This window comes from Physella acuta, unplaced genomic scaffold (genome assembly GCF_028476545.2).
Source record: "Physella acuta isolate Inbredline_101_S28 unplaced genomic scaffold, ASM2847654v3 ptg000560l, whole genome shotgun sequence".
NCBI lineage: Eukaryota > Metazoa > Mollusca > Gastropoda > Physidae > Physella > Physella acuta.
Window position 1 is genome coordinate 59,063 of NW_026732079.1, and position 15,678 is coordinate 74,740.

The 15,678-nt window shown below is 34.9% G+C and overlaps 1 pseudogene; it reads left to right on the plus strand.

Moving 5' to 3' along the window:
- The first annotated feature begins 5,788 nt into the window (after positions 1–5,788).
- LOC131946426 (uncharacterized) lies at positions 5,789–5,875 on the plus strand (annotated as a pseudogene).
- The last annotated feature ends 9,803 nt before the right edge of the window (positions 5,876–15,678 follow it).

The following is a 15,678-nucleotide window of genomic DNA, read 5'->3' on the forward strand; positions in this document are numbered from 1 at the left end:
TTACGCCCCAAGGACCATAAAATTGAGGACATGATTTCTAAAGATACCGACAAGACTGGAGGCTTATTGACACAGTTACTTCGGCCCCAATCGATGTGAACGCGCTGGCCGTGATCGTATAGTGGTTAGTACTTCGCCTTGTGGCCGCGACAACCCAGGTTCGAATCCTGGTCGCTCAAGATTTTTTTAGTCCGTGTATTTATAAACACTTAGTCAAGTCATACTTAATCAAGTCATTAGATAAAGTAGAAAATAAACTATATAAAAAACGTTTTTAAAAACCACGTTTTTCATGTATAGCAACGGACTAAAAAGGAGAAAATAAAATAATTAAAAAAAACTTTTTAAAAAACCACGTTTTTCTTGTGGACTAAAAAGTAGAAAATAAATTTTTCTTTTGTGCTTCCTCGAGCTGTGCAAGTTCTTGTGATGACTGACAAAAAACGTGGGTCGGGCAGATGGGTCGGGAAATTTGATGGTGAACGTACCCACGTTTTTTGTCAGTCATCACAAGAACTTGCACAGCTCGAGGAAGCACAAAAGAAAAATTTATTTTCTACTTTTTAGTCCACAAGAAAAACGTGGTTTTTTAAAAAGTTTTTTTTAATTATTTTTATTATTAACTCAGCTTCGCGTGGATGTGTTTGTTGTTAAAATTGACATCGAAAATTAGCCCACTTCTGATTGCTCTATAGATCTGAAATTTGGCATGCAGGTTACTTTCGCCTAACAATTTCAGATGCAATCATAAAAACTAGCAATTAGAGACCGTAATTAGCTTAATTTAATTACGCCCAAAGGACCATAAAATTGAGGACATGATTTCTAAAGATACCGACAAGACTGGAGGCTTGTTGACACAGTTACTTCGGCCCCAATCGATGTGAGCGCGCTGGCCGTGATCGTATAGTGGTTAGTACTTCGCGTTGTGGCCGCGACAACCCAGGTTCGAATCCTGGTCGCTCAAGATTTTTTTAGTCCGTGTATTTATAAACACTTAGTCAATTCATACTTAATCAAGTCATTAGATAAAGTAGAAAATAAACTATATAAAAAACTTTTTTAAAAACCACGTTTTTCATGTGTAGCAACGGACTAAAAAGGAGAAAATAAAATACTTTAAAAAAACTTTTTAAAAAACCACGTTTTTCTTGTGGACTAAAAAGTAGAAAATAACTATTTACATACATTTGATGACAAAAAACGTGGGTCGGGCAGATGGGTCGGGAAATTTGATGGTGAACGTACCCACGTTTTTTGTCATCAAATGTATGTAAATAGTTATTTTCTACTTTTTAGTCCACAAGAAAAACGTGGTTTTTTAAAAAGTTTTTTTTTAAGTATTTTATTTTTCTAAAGGATCCCAGAAGAGAATTATATATATAGATAGTGTGAAATAGGTAAAAAATCATGTAGCTGTCAATAGTGAATTTAAAAAAAAAAATATTTGAACAATTTTATCTTATGGGTAGATAACAAATGTGTTCAATTTTTCTTTTAAAAATTTGTTCTGACTTTTAAATTCCACTTATCTTTGTTTTGTGTGTGTTAAGGATGTGTATTTTTCAACGTTAGTTTGCCGTTCAAAATTCCTTTGAGAATTTTATTGTTTTCTTAATAGACTTTTGATTACTGATACATATTAACAACACTCTTAGACTCTATATCTTTTTGTCATGTCGATATATTTTTTTTCTTTTCCTTCGTCCCTTTCTTTGAGGGGAATACACAACTACTAAAAACACGATCGCTCACTATAATGTAAATGACATTGGGACTTTTTTTAATGTAGGAAAATAGAATTGCAAATCTGTTAAGTGATGTTATATATATGTATGCACAATATATGTTTGCTGTGGACAACTTAAACATTTAAAAATCTTATATATATACTGATTATATTTATAGTATTTTTTGCAAAATATCAATATTGAAAATGAGTAGTTATAATTATTTTAAAATCAATTTCTTTTTTCCCCAGTAATTTTACTATAAGTTGCTTCCCTTGGCTAAATTATGTTTAAAAAATGTGTTAGTATTTTTACTATCTCGTATACGAAGTATAGAGGATTAGTATTGTAATCATGCCAAAAATTAAAATCAAGATTTTTCACAAATCTCGACGTGTTACACCTCCCTGAGTCGGAAAAAAACATACTTTTTGCAATTAAGTCCGTAAGTCTGTGTGTGTATGTGTATGTTAATGTGTGTGAACACGATATCTTGAGTACCACTACAGCTAGGTGGATGAAATTTCATATATAAGTATTTTATCAAATTTTCAGGTCTGTATCAGTTTTTTTAGCGATTTCTGGAAGTGAAACTTAATTCTGGTTTCGGTTTTTCAAAAGCCTTTAACCAGAGCACTGTTTCCCATCGTTAGAAACAATTTCACACTTAAGTAAAATATATACCTTTCTGTTTTTTGTCAAGTTGAGCCTCAGTGATTACCAGTTATGAACCATTGTGATGTGTCCCTTACTATTAATTTTTGTTTGTTTAATATTTAGGCTCTTTATTATTATTCCATTTTTTACACAAATTTTACATTAGTTTTCTCAAGGTTTGCAGCTGATGGAGCTCTTGTAGACATTTATTTCTTCTTTCAATTAATATTTTCATTATTTCTTCATGATCTTTGTACAGTTTTAACAAACCAAAATGATCTGTAGGATCCAGTACTTCAGTTCTTGGAGAAAACTTTATCAGACTTTTTGCCATCTCTTGAGCATTTTGTATCAAAACTTTCTAACAAATCTACAGTAGTAAATTTTTATTGTGACTTTGATTATGCAAACATAACTAAACCAAGTACTACAAAAGTGGAACTAAAAAAACAGGACAGCAAAAAACCTCCTTCTTCACAAGCATATTTCCAACAAGGTTCTGTGCCTCCTAGTCAGTAAAATCAAATATATATTAACAATACAAAGCTTATTCAGCCAACTATTTGTGGATTGACAGCAGAAACCAAAGACACAAATATTGAACTTCAGATTGTGCATACCAATTCTCAGAATGGTTCTCTTCATACTGATTTAAATCCAAGAATAGAAAATTGCTAGAATAAAAAATACGAAATAACATCTGACATTTACCATAGCGTCCCTTACTTGTCGAAAAACATAGCAATTGAAACTCTGTACATGTTCCATAGTTCATGAAAATGTTGTTGAAAAACGCTAGGGCGTATGTGAAATTTAAAAAAAAAAAATTATAATTCTTAAAATCTATACTCAGAATCTAGCAAAAAGAATGAACTTACGTTTAACGCTTTAATTTTTTTTATTGCAAATGGTAATATACAACTTTGTTTTCTATTTTTATATTCTCGTTATCCTTATTTAAGTATTGTTATATTAAGTTGCTTCCCCTGGAAACAGTAGCCTTTTTTTCAAAAGGGAGGTAATTAGTTTATATTTCGTTTTTTTAAACTTGTTTTCTCGCGTTTTGTGCAATATTACTATTACGCTATACCTCTAATCAAAATGAGACGTAATGGCCTTGCGGTAGAGTGATAAACTACTAACCCGTAAGTCTGATGTATTTGTATTTAAAGAAAAATTTGCTCAACAATGTATTCATGTGCCAAGATAGAGGTTGGATTGTATGGGGTTTTCTTACGTCATTATGTGGCCCCTTCTAATATCAACTAGAATACCCGTCATCCGTTGGATAACTGTGGGTTTCGGGGGTCATCCATAAAAAAACATCACGTCTGTCACTCAGAGGCATAGCGACCCTTCCTGGCGCCCGGGGACAAACTTTTTGATTTTAACCCCCCCCTCCCAAGATTTCAATTTTCAACCCCCCCCCCCTCAAACTTTTGATGTGCACCCCCCCCCCCCCCCACTCAAACTTTCGATTTGAACCCCCCTCAACCTTTCAATTTATTTTTCCAAACCATTTTGGCGCCCCAACATATGTCCCCCCGCCCCCCTTCCCCCCTCCACCTCCCTCCACCTCCCCTTCCCCCCCCCCCCCCGCCTCCCCTCCCGCCCCCCCCCCCCGCCTCCCCTCCCGCCCCCCCCCCCCCTCCTCGCTGCGCTACTGCAGTGTCACTTATCGTCAAAAAAAAACAGACCCCACTTTCAAAAAATTGTTTTTTATCTTTTAAAAACACCGAAAACACCGATTTCGGACTATCCCTTCATATACTGACTTCATAGGTGACCTACTCAACTCTACTTCACCTGCCCAGTGTCCCGCCAAGTCTCAGACAACATGTTTTTATCGTTTAAAAAACGATTCCAGCCGAGCATGTCTCTGACCACACTATCCTTTCATATGCTTAGGACAAAGAAACAGACAAACTCTACTTCACCAGCCCTGTATCCTGCCAAGTTCAGATAGGCAACTTTATTATTCACATCTAAAAAAAAAAATTGAAAAAAAAAATCATTGACGAATTGGTCTAGAACCTGTGTCACCCACATGAGAGCCGACCTCACTACCAAGTTAGCTATTTACTCGTGACATTACAAGTGAAGTTTTATACTATACTTTGAGTCTCCTTACGCGCATAGATCTAGATCTAACTCTAGTAGTAGTAACTTTCAAATTAAATTTTATCTTAAATTAGCCAAACAAAGATTTATATAAAATAAAGAAGGTCTGAAATTATCTCGATCTAGATAGAATTATCTAGATCTAGTCTAGATTCTACGACTCTTTTGCTTAAGTCTTCTTATGTTTAGTTTTTCTTGCTAGACCTAGAATCTAGATCTAATCATTAGCTACGCTTATAGGCCCGGAGCGAGCATTTCAAAATTACCATATTCCAAACAAAGATTTATATAAAATAATAAAGGTCTAAAATAGTTTAGTATATAGAAAATCATTATTATCTAAATCTAGATAGAAAATTATCTATATTTTAGATCTACGACTGAGCTATATCTAGAGTTTACGTCTATAATTTTGCACACTTAGCGGTATAGAAGCCGCGTATGAATCTTAAGTTATGCAAATAGGCCCCGCATCCAGCATTTCCTAATTAGCATATTTCATAGCTATACAAAAAAAGATTTATATAAAATAATAAAGGTCTAAAATAGTTTAGTATATAGAAACTCATTATTATCTAAATCTAGATAGAATTATCTATATTCTAGATCTACGACTGGTTTGCTAAAGTTTCGTTTTTTTTATTGTATTTATAACTAATAAATCTTGGATTTGACCTAGATTTCTAGATTCTAGATCTAGATCTATAAATAACTTTCCTTCGACAGCTGATCTTTCGACCTAGAGAAATTTATTGTAAAACTAAATGAAAAAGACAGTTGAAAATTGATATAAGTGTTGGAACGTAATAAATACAGCAAACGGACGTATTGTTAAAGTTAAAGCCGACAGAAAATTAGCTTTAGAACGCGTTAAACATTGGAATGGAAACACAATCTTCTTCGATAGGCCGCCATTATCGATGTAAAAAAATAAACACTTCATGTGACGTCACTGTTTCCGTAGAGTCTAGTGGCTTTTCAAATCTTTTTAAAAAAAATGGGTTACTCTGCATATGAATAAATCAATTAATTAATTAACGTCTTTAAATAAATTTGTGATCAACAGTCTGTCTGCATTAAAAAATTATTCTCTACCTGCATACTATTTTACAGCTTTCCAGATAGAGTCGAACATATCACAATAGTCGATCAGGCAAACAAAAAAACAAACAAATAAATATTCAAACATGTAAACAAACTTGACTTTTAGTAGTATAATAGATGAGGTGAGACACTCATCAAACAACGAACTCAAAAGACGCCGGCATCATCGCCTACCGATCGCTTCTCGGCCTTTTGGCTAAGGTCAAAGTGTAGTATCTGTTATGGATCTACATAAATCTTGGCCATTTGGTCGGCTAGCCCTTTTTAGGGCTGGCTGCCGGGGTTGAGAAGTTGGTCATCGAGGCATCGAATGCAAAAGATCGTGTGGTGTTGCGCCCACACATCCCTCGATTGCACACAGCTCTCGAGAAGAGTCACCTAGTACTTGTACTAAGTTGGCTTCAATGTACGAGTGGCTAATAATCAATTCTTTTCAGCTAGACGACGCCTACCTAGGAGCAATCTTAGGTAGGATGTTCCGTCCCGAAACCATTGAACCTATACTCAAAGCTCTATAGGAATCAATAAAAGAAATGATAAAGAGAAAATAAAGAAGCAAAATTAAAGGAGAATATAAAGAAGCAAAATCATTGAAGATAATGAAAGGAAAGAAAAGACAAAATGAAGGAAAGTAAAGACATTTTGAAACAGGAAGTAACAAGAATCAAGACGGAAAAGCAGATTCAAGAAAGGAAACTGAAGTCTAAAGGCAAGAAAGTAAAGACAAGAAGAAACAAGAAACAAGACGTGAAACTGACTGTACATTGTATGCTATTTCATGTAATTTTCATGTAATAAAATGCGACCTATCCGCACAGTGAGCTCCTTGCTGGAGTGGAGTAAACTGTGTGGAGGGAAAATTATAAAAAAAAAAAAGGCATCATCGCCTGCATGTAATAAGGGCCGAACGCGAAGAGACAATGCTGGTTGCTATCCTTATAAGGTGAACAATCGTGTCAATAAGGCTGGATTTGACCTGAGTGTACTAATGTCAAACAGGTAAATGGCAATACCACCATAGTTCGCGAAGAAATGAAATGATGTTAAAATATCGAAACAATTAGAATTACAGTCCAATTTCGTACATTGCAGATTACTTTAAACAAATGTTATGTTCTATTCGTCTGAAAGTGACACAAGTGTACTAAAACTGGTAAGTAATTTTTTTTTTATGGCGCACTAAACCGTGCTTAAGTTTTTAACAGCGTTAACAACTAGTTTTAATGGTTGGACTTGCAGATACAGCACGGTGTAAGGAAATTTGAGGTACCGTAAAGTATTAACCTATGACATTATTGAATAGAGACCTGAGACATACGACATTTGTTATATTCAACTAACCTCAACACCATGTTGATATAGAATGGCATTAAAAGTGTTGAAGTTGCCATAGTATACAATGTACAATACAAGTCCTAATTGTTTTCTGAGTTATACTTTAACTGCATCACTGTATATCTTGTTTTTAATAAATACTAAAAATGTCTGTAACTGGAGTTTGTTGTTTCATTTCCAGTCGGCCTTTTAGATGTCGGCCTATTGTATGTCGGAATTATTTTCTGTCGAGCTTTTGTCTTGTCGTCCTTTTGTCAGCGTCGGCCTTTGTCAATGTCGGCATTTTTTAGGATAAGTGATGAGAGAAAGTCAAGGCTGTTTATTGACCTTCCCTTATATGAAATAGCAGCTACGCCACTATTTTATCATAAATAATTGTATACAATGAAAAAACAATCACAGCTTTATCTTCCTGTCATTAACCTCTAAAATTAAATCATCCTCATTAAGTCATATACTCTTTGTTTTACATTTTAATTAACGTCTCCTTATCTCATATAGAGGAAATGAACTCCGTTTTTTACTCCCCCTTAATCTTAAATTTTTTTTTTTAAATAATAAAAAAAAAATAAAAGTATATTTTAATTTCCGATCGGATGACATCTCGCCGACGGGCATAAATAAACTACTTCCGGTTTATTCTGCATCACCTGACACAATCCATAACGAGGCATTTTTATTTTATTTATTACACCTCAACGTATAAAAAACTATCTTTTCTCCTGATCCCACAGTGCCTCGAGATGAAAACGAAAAGCGTGAAGAAACGAGTAATGCCCGAAGCCTTCTCTCATTCAAGCACTCGAACCCAAGTAGATTTCTCCACTGTGTCCAATTACCGTCTGCTACTGTTCTCCCGTCTGCCGCCTTGATCCCATTGCTTAGTTGCTAATGAAGCCTGAGATAGTCGGCCATTTTGTTTGGGGGGGGGGGGGGGGGTCGTTGAAAATTCCTCTCAGACCGTTCTCAAAAGTGGGGGGAAAATGTCCCTAACAAAATGTAATTCTGGTCAGAGAAACGCTTGCAGTGTAAAGAGAAAAGGATAGTGTTGACTGTAGCAGTTTTAGAATTAGTAATTAACCCACCACCTTTTACTCCGCAACACAAAAGTCGCACATGTACACACGTTTACAACTCTAGATTAAAAGTCAAAACACTAAATTAATATCAAGACACGTCAAGACACAGTATTTAACTTCGCCAATATATTCGATATTATTGTTTTATAATTATTTATAGCACTGAATCTCAAATTAGACGGGTATACTTAATAATTCTGTATATTGAATAGAAATACACATTTTATTATTTTTATGTACATACTACTATAGCCAGAAACGTCTTACCTTTGGACAGATGCCTTAACCAATGCTGCATTAAGGCTAACACTGGAGGTTATAAGATAAAAACTAGACAAAGTGAACGAGATAGAAATAAGCTAATTCAACATAACTTAACCCAAAACCAAAATTATTCAGTTTCCTGCAAAGTACAAACACCACCACAACATAAGCCTACCATCAAATTTTTTTTAGAGATTGTATTTGCTTGTAACATGAGCAACAAATGAAACCACTATACCAAACATAAAACGTCCTCCCTAGCTCCCTGCTCTTAGCTCACACCACACCACTAAACACACGCTACCACGCCATCACACCAAGCTTACATCAAATCACACACCACACCACTAAACACACGCCACCATGCCGAACTTACACCACCTAATCAAATTCACACCGCCACACCCAACTCAAACCACATTAACAAACTGACATCACCACACCCACCACCACATCACATCACCACACCAAACTCACACCACTAAAGCACCATCTCAAACTTACACCACTAAACTCTCACTACCACACCAAACTAAAACCACCACACCAAAATCAAGCTACTACAAAAATAATAAAATAACAACACCACCACACTGATTTCACACACACATTCACCAACTTAACAACGAGCAAAATTTACAACTTCCTCAAAAACAGCATGCGATGAACAATATTTATTTCTCCAATCTCAACTCAAACTCCAGCCCTCGATCCAGCTAACCCCAGCTCATGCATGCAGAAAGAATCGAGTTATCATCTGACTGCTTGAATCATAAACCCATTCACAAAACGAATTAGCTCCCTGCCACTTGCCAGAAATTCAAGTTCCACAACTCAAGCCTGTATTAAAGGGAAACAAGTACCAAGTTAATTTAACGAAATAAAGATTGCCATTGACTCGAATATTGGCCGCGTTGAGTTTGTGTATAAAATTACCATTTGGGTATTGCTTAAAGCCGTGCACATATATAACAAATATTGGACGATATATCAATAAATTAATATGTTTGTGTGGATTGGGCCTAACTAGAGTTCGTTTGACGCCCCTGAGACAAGTCAGCTCTAATTGGTACCTGACGTTAATTAAAACATAGGCGGCTGGGTGTTACTACCATATACCTTATATACCTACGTAAGAGACATTAATGAACTTTATATTGTGTCCTATGAATCCTCATATTCGAAAGATTAACTGTACTGTTTGTTGGTATAAGATTAGGCTGTGGAGATTGACCTTTTTTATTCTATCCCATGCTAATCGGATTAAGCCAGATTAACTGTCAAGCTGCAGACTCATTAGCAAAAATCTACATAATGCGTTAATCAGTTGCTTGCCTCTTTAGCGCATTACGCAGACAGAATATTATAATCTGCATCAGTTCTCAAATTTTACATACCAGACACGATACGAGGTTGGTATGACTAATGTGACTAAGTTGGAATACGAGGTTGGTATGACTAATGCGAATAAGTTGGAAAACGAGGTTGGTATGACTAATGTGACTAAGTTGGAATACGAGGTTGGTATGACTAATGTGACTAAGTTGGAATACGAGGTTGGTATGACCAATGTGACTTAGTTGGAATACGAGGTTGGTATAACTAATTTGACTAAGTTAAAATACGAGGTTGGTATGACTAATATGACTAAGTTGGAATATGATGTTGGAATGACTAATTTGACTAAGGTGGAATACGAGGTTGGTATAACCAATGTGACTAAGGTGGAATACGAGGTTGGTATGACCAATGTGACTAAGTTGGAAAACGAGGTTGGTATGACTAATGTGACTATGTTGGAATACGAGGTTGGTATGACTAATGTGACAAAGGTGGAATACGAGGTTGGTATGACTAATGTGACAAAGGTGGAATACGAGGTTGGTATGACTAATATGACTAAGTTGGAATACGATGTTGGAATGACTAATTTGACTAAGGTGGAATACGAGGTTGGTATAACCAATGTGACTAAGGTGGAATACGAGGTTGGTATGACCAATGTGACTAAGTTGGAAAACGAGGTTGGTATGACTAATGTGACTATGTTGGAATACGAGGTTGGTATGACTAATGTGACAAAGGTGGAATACGAGGTTGGTATGACTAATGTGACAAAGGTGGAATACGAGGTTGGTATGACTAATGTGACAAAGGTGGAATACGAGGTTGGTATGACTAATGTGACTAAGGTGGAATACGAGGTTGGTATGACCAATGTGACTAAGGTGGAATAAGTTGGCGAAGGATGGCGTGATTGAGTCCGTTAAGCACTTTCGAAAAGTCTCGAGTTCGAAACCCCCTTCTAGGAGAGACAACTCCAATATCCCATAAGGGAAGCAGCCTGAAATCGGAGTCAACTGTCTAGACTATTCTGCTCTTTTATTCTATTTCAGGCATGTGAAAGAAATGGGGCTGTAGTTCAAGACTGCTATATCGAGTAGAACAAATATCTTCGTACACGATTTTTGAAACTTTTTTTTTTATCCGATGAAGTATAGATTTTTATTTATATTTCTAAACTAAAAAAGTACATCTAACTGTTAAGGTGAATTTCCATGGTTACAATACTTTATTAAAAAAAAAAAAAACAAGAAAAAAAAAACAAGAAAAAAAAAACATCTTTATTTCACTTGTCCATTTTTCAAATGGACGCTCTACCTCACTTATTGATAAAATAAAGTGGTATGTGAAGAGGTGAGGGGGTTGGGGGGAGTTGGGAAGATGGGTTATACCCACAACCCCCAGCAATAATCAACCCTTAAGCCTCACCACCATCACAAGATTACTGTAAACCTCCCACTGATGAGAAACTTCTCCTGTTAGTACAGAGACTTCTGATCAAACATAAACTTCCTCTCTCCTCAAATCGATACCGTATTTTCCAGAGAGTAGACTGATACATCTATTTTACTCTGCAAATATTTATAGAAATCACACAAATCATATTTCTATAAATGCTATCAATAAAAGAAACGTTATCAGACAGAGAAATTGGTTCCAACCAACCCGTTTTCTACCCAGAAAATATTTTAAAAAAATCTGTTTTTATACCCATGGGCTTTATCCAAAAAAAAAAAAAAAAAAAAAATCCATCGATAAAAAATGTATTGAATTCGAGACCAAAGTATAATTCTATTACAGGCCGTCTTCCGCAAACAACAGACTTGTCAGAAGTTTCCAGAGTACAAGTCGGGAGGTCAAGGTCATGTTTAGACTTTGAGAACAAACGACAGGATTAGATTGTGAGTTAATTTTTTCCTGACAGGTCTCCGCTGTCTGATATTATTTAAAACAGTTTTTTCTTGACTTTGATATTATTAGACATTTTTTCCTGATAGGTGTCTGATCTCTGCTATTATTTAAAATATTTTTTTCTTGACATTGATATTATTAGAAATTTTTTCCTGATAGGTCTCTTATCTCTGATATTATTTAAAACAGCTTTTTTCTTGACTTTGATATTACCAGAATATTTTTTCATGATAGGTCTCCGCTGTCTGATATTATTTAAAATATTTTTTTCTTGACATTGATATTATTAGAAACATTTTTTTTTTCCTGATAGGTCTCTGATACTATTTAAAATATTTTTTTCTTGACATTGATATTACCAGAATATTTTTTCCTGACAGGTCTCCGCTGTCTGATATTACTTAAAACAGTTTTTTCTTGACATTGATATTACTAGAAACATTTTTTTTCCTGAGGGGTCTGATCTCTGATATAACTTGAAATTATTTTTGTGATATATCTTCGCTTTTTGATATACTACGAGAAATATTTTTTTCCCTGACAGGCTTCTGGTCTGTGATATTATTTAATTTTTTTTTTCTCAACTTTGATTTTACTAGAAACAATTTTTCCCTGATTTGTCCCGGTTTGATATTATTTAAAACGAGCCGACCCGCAGCGTATCATACGCCGCTATTTAGTTGTTTTATTTTCTACTTTTCAGTAATTCATAATTTGTGAATTCGACAGTACCAAGACTGAAAATATTTGCTTTAAAACACTAACCCCCCCCTTTCCCATACCCCCCCCCCCCCCCGTGAAAGCAGCCTCCTCTTAGTTACCTCCCCTAAGTTTAAAATAGTTTCAAACTAAATTATCTGTCCCTAATAGCTGTCACTAAACCCGCTCTATGATTGTAAACATTTAGCGTGAACCACAGCTCACCAGACCATCTAGGGGTGGGGTGGTAGGGAGCGCGCTTACAGCTTGTTTTCTAGCGTCTCCCAGAAGAGAATTATATATATAGATATTTTATATTTTTCTCAACTTTGATTTTACTAGAAACAAATTTTCCCTGATTGGTCCCCGTTGTTTGATATTATTTAAAATATTTTTTTTCCTGATAGGTCTCCGTGTCTGATTTTACTAAATTTTTTTCTGATAGACTAGGACTCTTTGATATTACTTAAAATAATGTTTCCTGACACTAACCAAATTTGGTCAGGTGCTGTGTTAACTGTTTGTTTAAATATCGTGACAAATTATCCCATTGGTCCAAGTGAATTCAACACATTTACATTTTGTTCCATTTATTCCATGACCCTTTTGTAAGCCTGTATTGTTCCCATGCTAGTCAGATTAAAGTATCATTTGTGTTTGATGGGTGATATTGTAGACTGGGAATTTATATTACTGAAATACGCATTGCTTTTAAATGTTTAATATTCAAACAAACACTTTATATAAAACATGAATAAAATGTAGCTTGTCAGATGCAATAAACTGACATCTGTCAAATTGTATAAGTAACTTGATATAGTCGACACGCGGCATCGTCCTAGTATGAGATCAAATTCTCAAATAGTGGTTTTTTTTTTGTTTTTTTTTTTTTTTGAAAATACAAATTCACACAGAAACGTGCAAATAAAACCGACACAATGACATTAAAAGAATTGTTAACTCATTTTAAATTGTATTATTTCACGATACGAATTATTTTAATACCGAAGGGTGTTTCATTTTCTATTTTATTTAATTAATGTATTTTAAAATAAAACTGACACGATGACATTTAAAGAAATTTGCGAACTTTTACATAGATCTACATTTTAATATATCTTCAGTGAAAAGTTGCATTCTTACTTTATGTGATGCACTTAAATAATAACGAGATGTCATATTTTGCTGTAGGGACGCGATGATCTCCCCTAAACTTTCTCGAAAATTCTTATATAAAACAACAGGGGATGGGAACTCGGGCTATAGACATAATTTTTAATCCATTTTAAATACTTAAAGTTTTAAAAATAGAATAAAATCGCGAAGACAAAAGAATTGCACACCAAGTGAACGCCAAATAAAAAAGTGCATAATAGTGCGCAATATTATTAGTACTTTATAAATTTACATACGTTTTTTGAGAAATCGGAAATAGCGTAAATTAGTACTTCCGCTCAACGAAAATTACTCAAAATTTAACAGAAGGTAGAGAATTTGATCTTTTACTTACATGTGAAATTTCATTTAACTATCTGAAATAGTACTCAAATTATAGGCTTTTGAAAAATTCAAAGTAGAAAAACATTACATTGTCCAAGGGAGATAACTATAACATATATGGCAGCAATTAACAAAACATATATTTAAAATAAGAATATCGGTTAAAACGTTTAAATTATTTATCAATTTTGCACAAAGTTATAATTCTATTTGTAGTCATAAGTAAAATTTGAAAAATTCATGAACACCTTTTTAAAATAACATATATTTACAAACTAAGACACACATCTTTTTTGTTGAATTATCTAAAATGATGTCAAGTACTCCATATAATTTAGTTTTGTTAAAGGAATTAGAAGAAAAACTGTAAATTTTGGATCCCTTTGAAAAAGGGACAAATTTGAAATTAAACCAGTTTAGTGGTAGTTGACTTTGAGAGTTCTCTTTTCTTTAATTTGTGAACAGAGACATGAAACAATACATACATGTTACGGTCAAAGCATGAAGTGCGGCCAAAGCCTGCATTGGCCGACCAATGTACGCATTGGCCAATGTACGCATTGGCCGGCTCTCTTGGCCAAAGCCCAACAAACTTAGCACTAAGAGCGCATTTCGTACATTGGCCGGCTAATGCGCACACTTGCCGGATCGTACTATCCAAAGTCCGAAACACTTAAACGTGACAGCATATTTTGTACATTGGCCGACCAATGCACGCACTGGCCGGGATATCCTGGCCAATGCCCTATCTAGACTAAGTTGTGATCGCGTTTTCATTATTCTGAGTGCGGTTTCATTGTGAGTTACGTATTGTTTAGCTCTTGTTTGTATAGCATTCTATATGTAATGCGACATGGACCAAAAGGACCGTCTTATCAAAGACAGACAAATCAGATGACGGCCAAAACAAATAATCAAAATCCTAATGGAAAAGAATTTGTGAATCAAGTTATTTTTTAACAAAAGAATTGCACACCAAATAAAAAGTGCATAATAGTGCGCAATATTATTAGTACTTTAAAAATTTACATTAGTTTTTTTGAGAAATCGGAAGTAGCGTAAATTACTACTTCCGGTCAACGGAAATTACTCAAAATGTAACAGAAGGTAGAGAATTGGATCTTTTACTTACATGTGAAATTTCATTTATCTATCTAACTCAAGTTATAGGCTTTTGAAAAATTCAAAGTAGGAAAAGTACCACTTCCGGTTATCGGAAATCGCTCAAAAGTTGATACGGATCTACGATTTTGATAAAATACTTATATATGAAATTTCATCAACCTAGCTGTACTCAAGTTATCGCGTTTACACACAGACAGACAGACAGACAGACACACAGAAATACGGACAAGATTGCAAAATTATGTTTTTCCTTATCAGTGAGGTGTAAAACGTCGAGATTTGTAAAAATCTCGATTTTTTTTTGCACGATTACAAGACTTTCTCTATACTTCGTATATTCAAGAAAGTAAAAATGCTAACTCATACTAAATTGAGTTATTTCTTGATACGAATTGTTTTAACACCACGGCGCGTTTCGTTTTCTATTTAGCTTACGGTATTTGTAAATAAAATTGACACGATGTGATATTGATTATTAAAAAAGTTGCTTTGTCATACATCTATATATATAATTCTCTTCTGGGAGACGCTAGAAAACAAGCTGTAAGCGCGCTCCATACCACCCCACCCCTACATGGTCTGATGAGCTGTGGTTCACGCTAAATGTTTACATTCGTGGAGCTGGATTTAGTGACGGCTATTAGGGGCAGATAGTTTAGTTTGAAACGATTTTAAACATAGGGGGAGGGGGGGGGGGGTAACGAAGTGGAGTTTACTTTAACGGATGGGGGGGGGGAGGAGGGGAGGGGTTATCGTCCTTAACGAGCTACTTATAGTGTTTTAAATATATATTTTCAGTGGCAGCGTTG